Here is a 15,286-nt window from a genome sequence, read left to right as displayed (position 1 = left end):
CGGGCTCGGGTCCCACACGAGGACCCTGGTGCCTGCCAGCTCCGCAGACACCCTGGTGGACAACCCGTGGCCGTGGGAGACGTGCTAGATGATGCCGCGTGGTTGACGCCACATGTCAGGCATGACAGGGACACTGGCTTGGCCATGCACTTGGACACACCCTGACATCTCACTCAACCACAAAAAGCATCAGGAACGTGTGTGCGCAGCAACGTGCCGGGTGCAGATGGCCGCGTGGCCCACTCCGGCTCCAGGACAGGGGGAAGCATGCTGGCGATTTTTCCCATTGACCTGGGCTAGCAGTGGAACATGGCACGCCCCGTACTGGTAACCGAATGTGGGGCTGGGGGCCGAAGGAGGGAAGCACCTTCCACTCGTAAAAAAAAGCTTCTCCTGCCTCAGGCTGGTTTCAACCCAGAGGCCAGGAACCCGAGGCCTCTCCTCAGACACCAAAGGCCGGCCCACAGGTCCCAGCACTGTGCGAGAGGCCTGTCACAGGGTGTATGCCTGTCTGGGTGTGCCCGTGTGTGCACTAAAGGCGTGTCACAGGGTATGTGCCCATGTGTGTGTGCACAGGTGTTAGGGGCTGGGCACCAGGCACCCTTGCTTTCTAGAGCTCTGGCCCTGGGGGTGCCCGGCCCCAGCCCTGGCCTTGCAGTGGCCCCAGGGCACTGGCCCTGGCCTTGGGCCCCAGCCTCCCTCCCTGCCTATTTGAGGAGACAAGGGCGGGCTTGCTGTGAGATCTGAGAGGGACGTGAGGGCCGGTGAGCACAGGGGTCCTGGTGGCTACGGGCCTTGCTCACTTTCCAGACCTGGCAGCCGAGCACACAGCGTCCCTATCCCCAGCCCTGCGACACCCATGGGGCGTACGACCTGCTCTGGGGTCCAGCAGAGGAAGTGGAGGCCAGGAAGGCAGGTCGCTTCTAAGTGGCCCCCAGAATAGAGAAGTTTCAGGAGAAAAACAGCCACGTCACCGGTGGGCCCCGTGCCGAGCCCCACGGGCCGCCTGTCCATGGGGGCTGGGGATCTTCCCAGCCCTCACCTCGAAGCGTGTTTAGGGGGTAGGGCAGCTGGTGCAGGGTGGGACTCCTGGTGAGTCTGGGGGGCTGGGGGGAGGAAGTGACCCCACGCACAGACACAGGCTCCTGCCCAGGAACTTGGAGGCTGGCGCTCTGAGACCCACTGGGGCCCCAGTCCCCGCCTCCACCCTGTGTGGGGTTGGCTGACATCAGCCTTCCACTGGGGCCAGCCCAGGGAGCCCGAGGCCTCAGCCTTGGTTCTGGGGCCTTGCCCTGCTCAGAAGAGCTGTGAGCAGAGGGGCGGGGCCGACCACCGGCCCATCCCCCCACCCTCCTGGACATGCCCACCATCCACCCCCGACTCCCTGCTGTCCCCCCACAGCCCCTCTGCCTGCTCCACCCACACCCACAGGAAGCCAGAGCATCGCATCACTGTCAGTTTCTGTTTGGGACCTTCCGGGGACTTTTCACCACCTCTCCTGGCTCCTCCCCAGGCACTGCTCCAGCCCCCAACGCCTGGCCGGCCCCTTCCTCTGTGCCACTCTGTGCAAATGTCCCCCTCGCAGGGCCCCAGCCACCAGCTGGAGGCCCCCTCATGCATCCCCCGTTATGATGCCCTTCTCAATTCTTCACACCATCTGCCAGGCTGGTGTGGACCTTCTTTGTCTGTTAACTGAGCATGGCCTGTCCCGACCCCTAGAATGCAAACGGGTCAGGCACCCGACGTGATCTGGGCCCCCTTCCAGCAGCCCGGTCCCAGGTGTCTACACGGCCCCCACAGCCATGTCCCTGAGCTCCCTCCTACTGGCCCAGGGTGACGATTTGGGGGACACTAAGGGATAGGACACCACCCTGCTGCCCTGAGCACTGACCCAGGGAGCTATCTTGGCCACAGGGCTTGAATGCAGCCAGAACCTAGGCTTCCAACGTACTGAGGCTCGCAGGACAGGGAGGACGGGCAGGCAGGGGACCCCAGAGAGGGGGCAGTAGGGGAGATCAGGTGGGGAGAAGGCCACGTGCCCCAGCTCCATGACTCCCTGAGGGCTGGGTGGGGGCCAGAGAGCCACAGACTAGCCTCCCGCCACAGTGCTCTCAGCAGCACACAGACACACGTGAAGACCCCACACGTGACGCAAGTTGCTACAGGAACCTGGGGAGGCAGAGAACGTGCAGGGAGCACGCAAAGGACACGCAGGGAACAGGACAAGGGTCCAGGGCTCTGCATGAACCAACCGTCCACCTCGATCCCCCACTCTCAGAAGACACATCCCCTGCATTTTGTATCATTCTCAAGACAACGCCTGGCTGTGGCCAAGGGGCACACCAGAGCCCCTGGTACTCCCCCATGTCAGGCCCCTGCCCCATGTAACCCCTGTCCCGCGGCCACAGCTGGACTGGATGCCTGGGCACACCCACCCTCCTTGGGCCCCAGGAGCCACTCCCTCTTCAAGAAAATGCTGTCCCACCAGGAAATGAGCCTCTCCTCTGGTCTGGGGAACGTGAGCAGGAAAGACCCATGTGGGCTGGCGGGGCTGGGGCTCTGGGCCACTCCCACCCTTCCCCTGTGAGAACGGGCCCTTCCAGCAGTGAGCCACCAGCAGGAGCGGCCAGACATGGAGCCGGGGGCCCAAGAAGCAGATCCCCGGCAGAAAATCACACTGGGGCAGGGCAGTGGGTGTCCTCCCAAAGCCAGACTGGGGGCCTGTGGCTCCTTCCCTGTTCACACTCACAGGAGAAACGCCTGAGCACCACCCCCCCCTCTGACTGGCCACACTGGCCGCTCACCAGGGAGGACCCCATAGCCCCTGTCACACATGCTCCAGAGCTGAGCAGACTGCCACCTGAGCCGGACGGGCTGGGTCCACCCCCCACCCCATTCTTCCGAGCTGTGTGTCCCAAAGCAAATGACTTCACTGCACTGTGTCTCAGTTTCTCCTCTGCACAGTGGACAGACTCCATCAAGGACACTGAGACCACTCAAACACAGACCGCAGCGGGAGCAGCCTGGAACACGCAATGCTCAGTTAATGCCGATCTTCCCAGGGCGGCACATATGGCCTGACCCGCTTCAGATGCTCACTTCCCCAGCCCTCCCAGAGCATGGGGCTGTGGCAGAGACCACTGGGGCTCACCTGCGTCTGTTTCCCCTCCTCCCCAGGGTCACAGTGCACGACACTCCCCAACCTCATGGAAGTCGGTGTGGCCGTGATTCTGGCCTGTGGAATGGGATCAGAGGGACCTGTGGCCCTCCAGGCCTGACTGATGGCCATCACCCACCCATTGTTCTCCGTGTCCCCGTCCTTGGCTGACGGGCGGGGGTGGGGAGACTCTGGCAGGGGTGGGGATGGAGGCCTGATTCACTCTCTGGAGCAGAGAGGTTCCAGAGAATAGGGACCAGGTCCCTCTGGAAAGCACTGTGTTCTGAGCAAATAGTAAGTGCAGTCTCTGAGCTGTGAGGCCGTTACAGCCGCCGGCCTGGCTAACAGTCTGTCCCCCGTTCACTGTGGGCGCCTCCAGGACCCAGTGCAGTACCTAGCCAGAACCAGGGGCTCAAGTGCTCATGATGAATGAATGACCAAGCAGCCCTATGCCTGTCTTCCCCAGAAACTGCCACCAAAGCTGCTCAGTCAACAGCTGTGCACAGAAGGCCCAGCAGGCATGGAGTCTTGGGCGAGCAGCAGCCCTTCTGGGCCTCACTCTGCTCCTCTGTGAGATGGGACAATAATGGCAACTTGCAGAATGAGCCCAACTGGGAAAGTGACCAATAGGGTGCAGGGGAGACCCCACTTTCCACCACTCGCTAACGTCTGCTCTGAGTGTGAACCCCCAGCCGGGGCCTCTCTCCTCACAGCCTTCGCTGACTTGTGTGCGAATTCTGAGACGGGCTGAACCAAGACCACCAAACACTCCCACTCGGCCGCCCCCCATCCTTAGGCACAGGCTCTGGGACAAGGCGGTCTTTGTGCTGGAAGACATTTCCTGAGCACCCCAGCAGGGATTGGCAAACTGTGGCTCTCGGGCCTATTTCGGTAAATAAAGTTTTATTGGCACACGGCGACGCCCATCACTGACGTCTTTGTCTGGGGCTGCTTCTGCGACAGGATGGCAGAGTTGGGTGGTTGTGACAGAGGAGGCGTAGCCAGCAGAGCTTGGAATGTCTACTTTCTCGTCCTTTAAGAAAACACTTGCCAAGCCCTGTGTTAGAGAGAAGAAGGGTGAGACAGACGTGAGCCCCAGGGAGGCAGGGGACCAGAGGGGGCAGGGCACAGCGCCCGCTAATACTCATCTGACAACAGGGCTCCTAGGCCGAAGGAGGTGCTCTAACCCGCCCCAGCATCCCGCAGCTGCCCCGGGACCCGCCGGCCCACCCAGCCTGGGTGCAGGGGGACAGGCACACACGCCTGCAACCATGACCCAAGCGGCGGCTTCCAAGGAGGGCTCAAGGAAGCCTGAACTTAAGAAATGGAGACACTAGACGACACCAAGTTATCGCGTGTGCCTTTTTTAAAAAGCTCTGGGGACGGAAGGCTGCTCCACACCCATGAAAAGGGCTAAAATGTGCAGGACCGATGTGCAGCGACAAGGATGGGGGCAGCTGGGGCTCCCCGGGGGCGCGCGCACGGGTCTAAGTGGGTTCAACTCACTTTGGAAAACAGCGTGGTGGTTGCCCACCTAATTAAACATCTCTCTCCTGTCAACCAGCAGTTGTACTCCTCAGTATTTAGCAGAGTGAAATGAAAGCATGCCCATGAGGAGATCTGTGTTCCCAGTAATATACAAGGAAGATAAAAACCATGACCAACAGCGTTTGGTACCAGGAATGCCAAGCTGCCTTCACATCTGAACACCGATCAGTGCAAATTACCGTATTTACAGTTTAAGAAGAAAAACCATAGGGCTGTTGTCAATAGATCAGAAAAAGCACGTGATAAAATGTACCATCTTTGTAAAAATTCTCAGAAAACTAGGAGTAGAGGGGGGACTTTCCCAACTTGGCATACAGCATCTACGAAATAGCTGACATCATACCTACTGGAGTGAGAGAGAGAGAGAGAGAGAGAGAAAGACTGAGTGCTTTCCCCTAAAATCAGGACCAAGGCAGGAACGTCTATCCTGAGGGAGTATTTCTATTCAGAACTGAACTGGAGATTCTAGTCAGGGCACTAAGGCAATAGGAGAAATGAAAAGCTTCCAGATTGGGAAAGAAGAACTAAAACCTCTTTTATTTATACACAACATGATCATCAATGTAGAAAGTCTGAAGGCTTGTACAGAAACACTATTAGAACCAGTAAGGCTGCAGGACAGAAGAGAAGTAGCAACAAGAATTCGTATTTCTCAGCAACAAGTAGCTGGAAACCGAACCGTTTACGTTCTGGAGATTGCTGACCAACAACGAGAATGTTTTAAATGCTACTGAACTGTATACTTAAAAGAGAGTAAAATAGAAAGTTCCACGTTATATGTATTTTGCTACAGTGAAAAGTTAACCACACCATTTATAATTGCATAAAAAAAAAAAAGAAATACCTCGGGTAAATACACAAACAGCACACTGACCACGACAAGGTCTCAGACCCCCTAAATATGTTGTGAAAGACAGAGGACTCTCGTGGGTTGGAAGACTTGATATCATTAAGATATCCATTGTCTCCAAATTAATCTACAGACTCAATGTAATGCCGATCAGAATTCCAGCAGGATTTTTAAAATATAAATGAACAAACTGATTCTAAAATTCGTATGCAAATGCAGAGGACCCAGAGTAGCCAAAATGACTTTGGACAAAAACAGAGGACTAACACTGCTTGGTTTTAGGATTTATCGTAAAGTTAGAGTTATCATCAGTATTGGCCCAGAAATAAAGAGATCAATGGCACAGGATAGAAAGCCCGGACATAGACCCACACGGGTTCCTGACGAAGGTGTAAAGGCAGTTTAGTGGAGAAAGAACCTTCATCAGTTAGATGTCAGAAACCCACAGCTTCTATCCAGGCCTCCTGCCATATACAAATGTAATATACAAAGAGAATACATAGAAAGTCATTCAAAATGCATCGTCATGCTAAAGGCAAAACCCAAAGCTGTAAACCTTCTAAAAGAAATCTGACTTTGGGTTAGGCAAAGACTTTTTGGTCACAGAAAACGTAAAACAGAATCAAATAAACAAATAAATAAGATAGCTTCGTCAGAGTTTTGAGACAAGATCTGCTCTTGGAAGGACGCTGATGGAGACGAGTTACACGGGCAGAAACGTTGCAGATCACATATCTGATAGAGGACGTGTGTCCAAAGTGCGCGAAGGACCATTCCAACTGGATAAGAACACGGCCCTCTCAGCGACAAGAAGAGGCAGAGGGAAATCTGTGTGCCGGGGTAGGGACACAGGGCGCGTGGCAGCGAAGGCCCCATGCTCTCCTCCCAGCTCCCTGGCACTCCTGGAAGGGGTGCATTTTGTTGTGTGTACATCACACCACCAGAAGGGTGAATCTAAGAAAGCAGTGACTGTTTCCAGGGCCCCAGGCTTCCCCCAGAGCCTGGAGGAGCGAAAAACTCAGGGCCTCTGACTCCGGGGCCCCGTGCTCTGTGGGGTCGGCAGCAACCTGCCTCCTCTGTGAGATACGCTCTCCCTCTCCCAGACCCGCAGCCACACTCTCCCAAAGGCTACGTCCAGTGGGCACCTGGGGGCCTTGTTGGCTGATCTGGGGGCCTGGCCTTGGAGAAGGAAGCAGGAATGTCCTGGGCACCCTCCAGAGCCTCCCTGGCCATCCCGTCCACCCGGGGCAGGTGCACTGCCACCTCATCACGCTCCCTGGGGGCTAAAGCCTGAGCACCTCGGCTCACCTGGTCCCACAGCTCCAGCCAAGGCCGAGCCTGCCCTTAGTGCCGTTGCACAGAATAAGGCAAATAAGGCCCAGAGAGGGTCAGACACTTGCCTGAGGTCACCCAGTGGCAGACTGGAGCAGACTAGCACTGGTCTTCCAGAGCCCACCACCCACCACCCTGAACTACCTTCCTTCACGGGTGTGACACAGGCAGGTGCCAGGCAGGGGAGGGAGAAGATGAATCCTGGGGGTGGAAGACGTCTCCCCCGCTAGGCCATCTGGCCAGGTCTGAAGGCAAGACCACTGCTCACGGGAGGTCATGGGGATTGCCGGCTGCTGGCAGGGCTCCCCAGTGCCCATTGACACCCGATTAGGCTTTGAGCCTTCCGGCGGAAGAGGAAGGGGTGTCTTTATCCTGTCCCACATTGCACCAAGGCGAAGGCCACCAGGAGAGGCGTGTGCTGGAGAGGTGTGTGCTGGGGAGGCACCAGCGGGCGGGGGCTGGGCTGGCTCACGCAAGCGGGACACTGTGACCTTGTGCACCCACTGTGGTTCCCGTGAACCTTAGGCTAATGGTCACACTACATTTGGTCTGGGTGCCCCTGCCTAGCAGAGATCCACCACAAGCGGTCACCTCTCTGGGATCACATGGGACACAGCTGAGAGGAGTGCCGGCGAGCTGGCCCCACACACGCCCTCACCTATCACAGGGCAGCCCCAGCACCCCTGTAGGAATCAGGGGCTGGAGCAGGAGCTCCTCCTGAAGGGTGCCTGCTTTTCATGGAGGAGCCTGGACTGCTTGGGATCCAAGCCCCTCTGTCCTCCCTAAGAAAGGCTCCAGGGAGAATCTCAGGAGGGTCCGGACTCCAGAGCAGATCTGTGTGCACACTCGGGTGGTGGGGGGACACAGCCGGCCAGACAGAGGCTGGCGGGAGGTCCCCAAGTGAGGACAGACAGGGCTGCACCTGCGGCGTCTTCTCAGGCTGCCAGAGCTCAGCAGAGTCTGCACGCTTTCGTGCACACCCACAGCCCCGCACCGGAGCCTGGAGAGACGCTCTAGGCATGAGGGGTCTGCAAGGCTACATACCCTTATGCGCCGGAGCTCAGAGCCCCTCCAGGGCGGGAGGGCGGTGGGCGGGGGTATCCCGGCACCAGGACCCCCAGCCCCAGGCAGCAGGGCCTCCATGCCACTCCAGGCTCTGCTCTGGCCGCACCCAGACGGTCCCAGAGCCGTCCCAAGCCTGCCCATCCTCTCTCTGGGCACCAGAGGATCCCACCTTGGGGATTCCTCACCCAGTGGCCTGGAGTGGGCCTCCAGGGCCTGTGGGCCCCAGCACAGACCACACCCCGGGGCATGTGCTGGTCTGGGGGAGGCAGACAGAGGCGATGCCGACAGAGGCAGGGGTGGCAGAGAGGGGCCAGGCGTGAGTCCACATCTCTACTCCTGCCCAGCCCCAGGACCACACCAATGACACTGGGCTGCCCGGCACACCTCCAGGCCACAGTCCTGCCCTCCGTGCAGCGGGTGACATCACACCTGCCAGCCAGGACAGACTCTGACCCAGGCCGCCAGCCTTCTCCCAGCTCCTCCCAGACACCCCTGCCTCCTCCTCCCCACTCCCCTGCCTTCTCCCAGGGAGTGCGGAGGTGACCCGGCCCCTCACCATTTCCGGGAGCAGAGAGAGGCATCTGGGCAAGTGAGACACATCTGGGGCCGGGCTGGGCTGAGCAGGCAATGTCACCCCCAACCAAGGCCCCGCAGGGGGGAGGGAATGCTCCTGGGAGCATGGATCTGGCAGGGCCCTGTGGCCGGCTCCGAGAACTCTGCCCATCCCACGCTGAGGCCAGGAGTGAGGAGGGCACAGATGCGGGGTGGGAGGGTGGAGGGTGTTTGCTTCCACACCTCACACACTGCAAGGATTCACCAAAGAGGGGGGCCATCCACAGATCTATGGGGCAGGGGCTTGGTGAGCCCCTGAAGGATGTCCCTCTCTCCCCAGACTTCCCTCCTGACCCTCCCCTCCTGCCTGCTTCTGGCACATTCTGTCCCCTCCCTGGAATACCCCCTTCAGGGCACCTGCTGCCAGATTTTGGAGCCCCTCTCCTGACCCCATGACCCCTGCATCCTCTGCACCTCCCACCCCAACACAGACTCCAGTGGCCTGCAGGTGAGGCACCAGGTCCTTCCTGGGCTGGGCAGTGTGCACCGGCCCGCCCATCCCATGGCGTTCCTCCTGCCCACTGCCAGGCTCTGGACCACCTCTCCCCATCTCATCTCCTGGTTACAAAAACTGTACTTGGGAGCTGAGTGCGTGTGGTGGTCACACACTACACTGGGAATGTTCTACAAGCCACTGGACTCTGCTGGGTTTTGATGGTCAATTTTATGTTACGTGAATTTCACTTCAGGGAATTAAAAAACAGTAATAAAAAATATGCACATCATCAGTTATTGGCTACTTGCTGTCTACCTCCAGCCGCTTTCTCCAAAACATTCCTCAAGCTTGAGTCTCTGCTCGTAGTCTGTAGCAACTTCTCACTTGTAGCCCCTCACACCAGCTCCTGGTCTCCCTTCTTCTTTCTTCCTGGGCTCTAAACCAGAGTGTCCCCGTCTCTTCCTGTCCTGCACCCCACACCCCATGTCCCAGCACATCTTGCTCCTCAAATTTCAAAACATATCCAGGACTGGACTTCCCACTGTACCCCTGCCAGCATGCTAGACTTAGCCACTGTCCCCTCTCATCGGGACGACTCAGAGACCCCCTAATGGTCTCCCAGCATCTACCTCACCTCTGTCAGCCCAGCATGCACTAAGGCTCTGCGTGTGCCACACTGCCGGTGAGCCTGTACCCCACTCTCCTCTCTGGACACACTCGCCTCCTTGCTTCTCCCTTGAGCACACAAAGCTCACGGCTCACAGTGGTGGGGGTCACTGCACCTGCTTTGCCCACCCCTCTTCTGGGGGAGCTGTCTCCCCTCCTCTGCGGAGAATTCTGGATAACCCCAGCACCAAAAACCCCAGGGTCTTCTCACCCACCTATCTCCACATCCCCTTCTGGTGACATCTCCCTGCTCAGGGAGCCCCAGACCTAACCACACCCCAGGACCACACCCTAACCATGGCCACTGCCAGTAAACCCACACTTGCCCCCTCAGTACCTATGCTCACCCACGGTCTGCTCTGACACCGGGGACCACCAGTCCACGCCCGTCTCCTTCCACATCACCCTGTTTCCTCTGCCCTCCCCCATCACACCGTGTACAACCTATCCCTCCACCAAAGCCTGTGCCCGAAGAGCTGAATGTTCTAGAGAAAGACACAGGACCTTGTAGAAGGAGCTCGGGTTAGTCTGGGACCAGGGGAAGGGTAAATGGTAAACTGCAGGTACTTGCCAGTGTCAGCTCCTAGCTCGGGACCAGCTACCTCTGGGTCCCCGGTCCCGGGCAGACAGATGTGCAGTGCTCCTGAAGAAACCACACACAGCTGGCAAGAGCCAGGATGGGCAGCGAGGACCCTGTCCTCCAGGTATCAGGTCTGTGCTCTGCTCACAGATTGCTGCCAGTGCCCAGGAGGGAGGCAGCCACTCCCCTCCAGCTCAAGTGACTTCCAAAGATCTAAACGCCTGGGCCCCCCACCCTTGGAAGCCAGGCATTAAAGACTGGGGCACTCAAGACAGCTGCACATACAGGAAACATTTACGAATGACCACAGAAAAGGTTAGAAAAGACCAGAGAAGGGGCATCTGGGCACTCAGTTGGCTGGGCCTCCATCTCTTGATTTCAGCTCAGGTCATGATCTCAGGGTCGTGGGATCAAACCCCGCGCCGGGCTCCACATTCAGTGCACGGTCTGCTTGAGATTTTCTCTCTCCCTCTGCCCCTCCCGCTCATGTGCTCTCGCTCTAAAATAAATAAATAAGGGGAGAAAAGACCCAAGAAGACATTAAGTTTACACCTCAGGCTGATCCCTGGCAGGGAGTCCACAACAATGAAAACAAAACAAAGACAGTGACTAAGCCAGCAAGCCCTGGGAAGAGGGGAGAATCTGATTTCCAAGGTTCCACATTATTAGTTTCAAATGTCCAACAAAAACAATCCCGAGGCATACAGAGAAAAAGAAAAGCATGGCCATTCAAAGGAACGGAAGAACAGAATCTGTCCCCGACAAGGACTTAGTGGTAGATATTATTACACAGATGTTCAAAAAAGTTGTAAATATGCTTGAAGAACAAATGCCATATGGGAAGAAAGTCAAGAAAACCATGTACAGACAAAAGGGAAATAAGAACAAAAACAGAAAATCTATGCTACAAAGAAACCAGAAAAAAACTTCTGGATGTAAAAGCACAGTAACTGAAGTAGAAAGTTCACCAGAGGGATTCAAAGGCAGATCTGAGCAGCCAGGAGAAAGAATCAGTGACCTTGAAGACAGGACAACGGAAGTTACGGAGGCCGAGGAACAGGCAGAAAGGATGGAAGAAAAGTGAACAGAACGTAAGGAGCCAAGTGATGTGCGTGGGACACACGGGGGAAGTGAGAGAGGAAGGAGCAGGGAGAAGATATGAAGAAATCACAGTGTGAGGAGACGTGAGTGCAAAACTCTATGAGGCCACGTGAACACCAAGAGGCCCCACGGCGAGGAAAATGACAGTTCGGCATCCAAAACCCAGACCTAAGGATCACAAAGGCAGCAGGAGGAAAGCCACTTGTGATGGTTTCCACAAGATGTGATTTCACAAGAGATCCTCAAATAGATGAGAAGCGGATTTCTCATCAGAAACTTCAGAGGCCAGAAGAGAGTTGGCTGATATGTGCCAAGCGCTCAGAGGAGAAAAACTGTCAACCAGGAATCCTATTTCTGGCAAAACTGTCCTTCAGATGTGAGGGAGAAATCGAGATGTTCCCAGAAAAACAACAGTTGAGGGAGTCTGTGACCAGAGCTGTAGCGCCACAAAGCCACGCGGAGAAACGACGATCCCAGGAAAGGTAAGTACACGGCCACGACGAAAGCTAGTGTTATTATAACGGTGGTCACGTGGCATTCGATGGTATTAAAACAGTGGTTTTCGGGTGCCTGGGTGGCTCAGTGGGTTAAAGCCTCTGCCTCCGGCTCAGGTCATGATCCCAGGGTCTCTGGGCTCTCTGCTCAGCGGGGAGCCTGCTTCCCTTCCTCCCTCTCTGCCTCTCTGCCTACTTGGGATCTCAGTCAAATAAATAAATAAAATATTTTTAAAACAAATAAAATAAAACAGTGGTTTTCTAGACGATACAAGAGGCTAACTCATTTGATTAAAAAAAATTATTAACGTAAAACTTAGTACTACTATAACTCCAGCTCTTGTTTTCTACATAACTTAAGAGACTAATGCATTTAAAATAATTATTATTTATGGGGCACCTGGCTGGCTCAGTCAGGGAAGCATGTCACTCTTGATTTCAGTTGGGTGGAGAGATTACTTTTAAAAAAATGAATTAATGAATAAACGAATGAATGAATGAATTATATGTCTTGGGGCACACAGTGTGTACAGATGAAACACTGTGACACCGACAACCAAAAGGGGGTTGTGCAGACAGCTGTGCAGGGGCAGGGGTTCTGCACGTTACTGAAGTTAAACTACTATAAATTCGATTTAGAAGGTTATAAATTTAGGATGTTAAATGTAATCCCCATGGCAACCAGGAAGAAAAGAGCTATAGCAAATACACAAAAGGAAATCAGGAGGAAATTCAAACATTGCACATAAACTAAACACAGAAGACAACAGGAATCCAGCAAACAAGGGAGAAAAAGCTGCAGGCCACACGTACACAGGGCACAAGACAGAAGGAAGTCCCTCCTTACCAGCGCTCACATTACAGGAACCTCCCCGGTCAACAGAGAAACGGTGGATGGACAGAAACACATGGTGCGACCACTGGCCTCCCTGAGAGACTCGACTGGGATCTGAAGACACGGCGGCTTGAAAGTCAAAGGACGGGAAAGGACACTACGCGTGGACAGCCAGCAGGAGGGAGCTGGAGTGGCTGCACGGACATCAGACAGACGGACTAAGTCAGGAAAAGGCCACAAGGGACGAAGGAGGACAGTCTATGTGAGTAAAAGCCTCGATACAGCAAGAAGATCTAATGATTCCGTGTATGCGCCTAATGACAGACCATCAAAGCAGAGGAAGCAAAACTCGGTGGGATAAGAAGGAGACATCGCCAGCCTAGAATGACAGCTGGAGACCGCGATGCTGCCCTCACAGTGACGGACAGAAACATCGGGCAGGGGTGAGGACACAGAGGACGTCACACAACAGCCAACCAGATCCCACCAGACACCCCACCTGACCAGGATGGGACACGCATTCCTCCCTTGTGCCCGTGGGGCGTCATGCCGTTGTGCAGGACCGACCACGCGTGAGGTCGCAGAGAAGTGCAGATCGATTGTAAAAGGTAGATTTTGCACGCAGCATCTTCTCCGGCCACAACAGGGTGCAGTTGGAAGTCAACACAAAGAAAATGGGAACGTTCCCAACGCGGCCGAAACGTGACACACTTTTAAACAATCAGTGGATCGAGGAAGAAATCACAAGGGAAATTAGAGACGAAATGAAATCAGAGGAAGGGAAACAAACCACGACACCAGAACACGGATGCAGCGCCGGTGGTGCTAACAGGGACCTCTGCAGCTATCAGTGCTGACGTCACAAAACAAGAACGATGTCAACCCAACCACCAAACTCACGACTGAGGGAACCAGACAAAGAATAAACGAGCCTAAAGCTGCCAGAAGGGAGGAAGTCATAAAGATTGGAGCAGAGATCAATGAAATAGAGAAAAGAAAACCAAGAGAGAAAATAAATGAAAGCGAGAGTTGCTTCTTCGAGAAGATCAGGGAATCGGCAAACCTTGAGCTGGAGGGACTAAGAAATTGACTCAAGTCACGACAATCGGGACACAATGCTGGGGACGCTGCTACCAGAAATAAAAAGGTCTAGGAGAGCATGCCGTGAACAGCCGTACACCAACAACAGGGTCACCTCGGTGAAGTGGACACGTTCCTGGAAACGGAAAACCCACCAGGACCAAATCACGAAGAAGTGACCGTCCAAATGGGCCTCTGAACCAGTAAGGAGACTGGATCCATCATCAAAACTTCTCAACAAAGAACAGCCACGCCTTGACGGCTTTCCTGGTGAGTTCTACTAAACCTTAATGACCAACACCGTCCTTCCCAAACTTTTCCAAAACAATCGAGGGGGAGGAGCGCTTCCCAATTCATCCAACGCGGCCAGCAGAACCTCAGAGATGCTACGAGAAAAATCACAGACCACTGACCCCTGTGAACACGGAGGCTATACCCTCAAGGGACCTCTGGAAAGCGGACTCAGCAGCACAGCGAGGATGACACACCATAACGAGCAGCTTTACTCGTGGAACGCACAGAGGGCCCCCCTGAAAACCCGCCAGCATGACGCCCCACGCCAGCACAACGAGGGGAAGCCCACACGATCGTCCATCTCTACTAACGCAGCAATAGCGCTGGACTAAACCCGACGCTCGCGTACAAGCACTCAGCAAACCGGGAACAGGAGGCGCGACCTCCACACACTGACCGCCGTCTCGGAAAACCCCCCGGCCAACGTGATCCTCGACGGTGAAGGACTGAGAGCTCCTCCTTGGGGAGCGGGAACAAGGGGAGGGCGCCCGCCCTCACCACCTCCATCCCACACAGTCCTGGACACTCCGGCCGGGGCCACCGGGCATGAGAACGAAGGAAGAGGCATCTACAGCGGAAAGGAAGGAGCAACACGATCTGTCTGCGTAGGACATGGTCTCATATGCAGAGAACCTGAACACTCCAGGAAGGAGCTGTCGGAGTAAGGGAATCCGGCAAAGGAAGGGGGCACAAAGTCAGCACGTGAAAACACGCTGCGTTTTAATTATTTACTTATTTTTTAAGTAACCTCTACACCAAACATGGGGCTCTAACTCAGCACCCCGAGATCCAGAGCCAGATGCAGAACTGACTGAGTCAGTCAGGAGCTGCAGTCAGTTGCATTTTTATACAGAAGGAGTAATCTGAAGGTAAACTGCAAGAACAAACCAACTTACGAGAGCATCAAAGACAGTAAAATCCTCAAGAAATAACAAAGTAGGTTAAAAAAAAAAAAAAAAGCCTGTCTCATGAAAAGTATAAAATGTTCTGGAAAGAAATCAAAGACATAAATACATGGAAACATACCCCATGTTATGGATTGGAAGACTTGATACTGTCAGAATGTCAGTGTTACCCAAAGCAAATCTACAGACTCAGTGCAATCCCTACCAAAATCCCAATGACATAGTTTGCAGAAATGGAAAGTCCATCCTAAAATTCACACGGAATCTCTAGGGACCCTGGAGAGCCAAAACAATTAGGAGAAAGAACAAAGCTGGAAGATTTGCACCTCGT

General features: G+C 55.0%; 1 protein-coding gene across 2 annotated transcripts in view; it reads right to left on the bottom strand.

Moving 5' to 3' along the window:
* LOC111145563 (ArfGAP with dual PH domains 1) overlaps positions 1-15,286 on the bottom strand; it is a 49,012-nt gene that overhangs the window by 24,480 nt on the left and 9,246 nt on the right. The window lies entirely within an intron of this gene.

The sequence above is a fragment of the Enhydra lutris genome, unplaced genomic scaffold (assembly GCF_002288905.1).
Source record: "Enhydra lutris kenyoni isolate GAN:26980312 unplaced genomic scaffold, ASM228890v2 scaffoldscaffold13, whole genome shotgun sequence".
Lineage (NCBI taxonomy): Eukaryota > Metazoa > Chordata > Mammalia > Carnivora > Mustelidae > Enhydra > Enhydra lutris.
This window is presented reverse-complemented; position numbering and strand designations above follow the sequence as displayed.